Source organism: Plasmopara halstedii (genome assembly GCF_900000015.1).
Source record: "Plasmopara halstedii genome assembly, contig: Scaffold_410, whole genome shotgun sequence".
In the NCBI taxonomy this organism is placed as follows: Eukaryota; Oomycota; class Peronosporomycetes; order Peronosporales; family Peronosporaceae; genus Plasmopara; species Plasmopara halstedii.
Genome location: NW_020187331.1, coordinates 123681 through 125463, shown reverse-complemented (window position 1 = coordinate 125463; position 1783 = coordinate 123681).

Genomic DNA, 1783 nt, shown 5'->3' with positions numbered 1-1783 from the left:
CCAAAGACCCGCCTTCGGTCCTACCTCCGGACCGAGGTGTGCGTCATGAGATTGACCTTTTTTCCGGGAACCAAATCTTGCGTAACACACCAATGCCCCCTGCCCAAGGAGCAGTGCAACGACATTGACGTCTTCTTCTGTGCGAAGCACGACGCAGGGATGGTACGTGAAAGCAAGTCTCTCCATTTGACACCCACGTTTTGTGTTCAGAAGCCGAACGGCAAGTGGCGTATCGTTCATGCTTACAATAAGCTCAACGCTGCCACCGTTCCGGCACAGATGCCGAGTTCTGGAAAGAATGTTCTTTAGAACAACATGGTGGGATATTCGAAGTACAGTGCACTCGATTTAATAGATGGGTATTACCAATTGCTCATGAGAGCGAGCGATATTCCACTAACAGCGGTGAGCACTCCTAACGGCATGCTCTGGGAGTGGCAGGTGATACCCCAAAGGCTGTCAAATGCACCAGCAACGTTTAATCTTCTTGTGACGCAGTTGTCCAGGCTCCACAGGGCGTATGCACATACATACTTTGACGACATGTTCATTCATAGTCGTGCGGAGCACGGGAGGACAAATGAGAAAAATCACATCGTCCGTTTAACATCTGTGCTCGAGCGCATGCGCACGAACAAACTGTACGCAAATGCAGACAAGTGCACCTTTGACGCGGTCGAGATCCCCTTTTTAGGGTGCTTCATTGGCAATCGTGGCCTTCGAGCAGATCCCGCTAAGGGCAAGGCCATTGTAGACTGACCTGTTCAAAAAACCAGAAGGACTTGCGTAAGTGGCTTGGTCTCGCCAACTACTTGCATAATTTACGCAGAAATGTCCCGGCCATTATTCAGTCTTCTTTAAAAGGATGCGGAATGGTGCTGGAACTCCGAACATCAGGAGGCTTTTGGCGGAGTCAAAGACAGCCTCCAGCATGCAGCAATACTGGCGCTGCCAGACCCTGATCGTCCTTTCAGCGTCGTCTGTGACGCTTCTGACTTTGCCATTGGCTGTGCACTGCTGCAAGCAGACGCCGAGGGGCGAGATCGGGTGATCTAGCTTGAATCTCGACAGCTCAAAGCTGCAAAGTAGAACTACCCAGTTCATGACAAGGAGCTACTTGCGCTGAAGGATGCACTTTTCAAGACCAGGGTCCATCCGCTCGCCTTCAAGCCGTTTGTGATTATACAGAACATGCGTCACTACGACTCAGTCGCCCCACCTCTCGCAAAGGATGGCAATATAGCTATCCTTCTTTGCGGAATATAACTATGATGTGAAGTATAACCGGGAAAGCAGAATGCTTTAAGATGCGTTGTCACGCAGACCAGACTATGAGCTTGCTCATGTTACAACTGTAACGTCGTATGTGACAAATCTCATCAGCTCCGCGTATGCGGGTGATGGGATGTGTGTAGCGCTGCTACGGGCTCTCAAGAGCAAGGGGTTTGGAGACTCGGACAAGAAATTGTCACCAAGACTGCGTGCACGATTGCACCGATATTCGTTGAATAACGGCTGGCTTTAATATAGCACCGATTCAACGGATACACCACGAATTGTGGTTCCTCATCATGAAGATTTGAAATATCGCATCCTCTATGAGGCTCACGACACGTCGCTCAGTGGTCATCTCGGTCGTGAGAGAACATACAACTCTGTGAGTCACCACTATTGGAGACCCAAGCTGTACAAATGGACGAGCACCTTTGTGCTCACGTGTGAGACGTGTGAGACGTGTCAACGGGTGAAACCATTTCGAAATTCGGCTGCGCTGCTGGCCAGT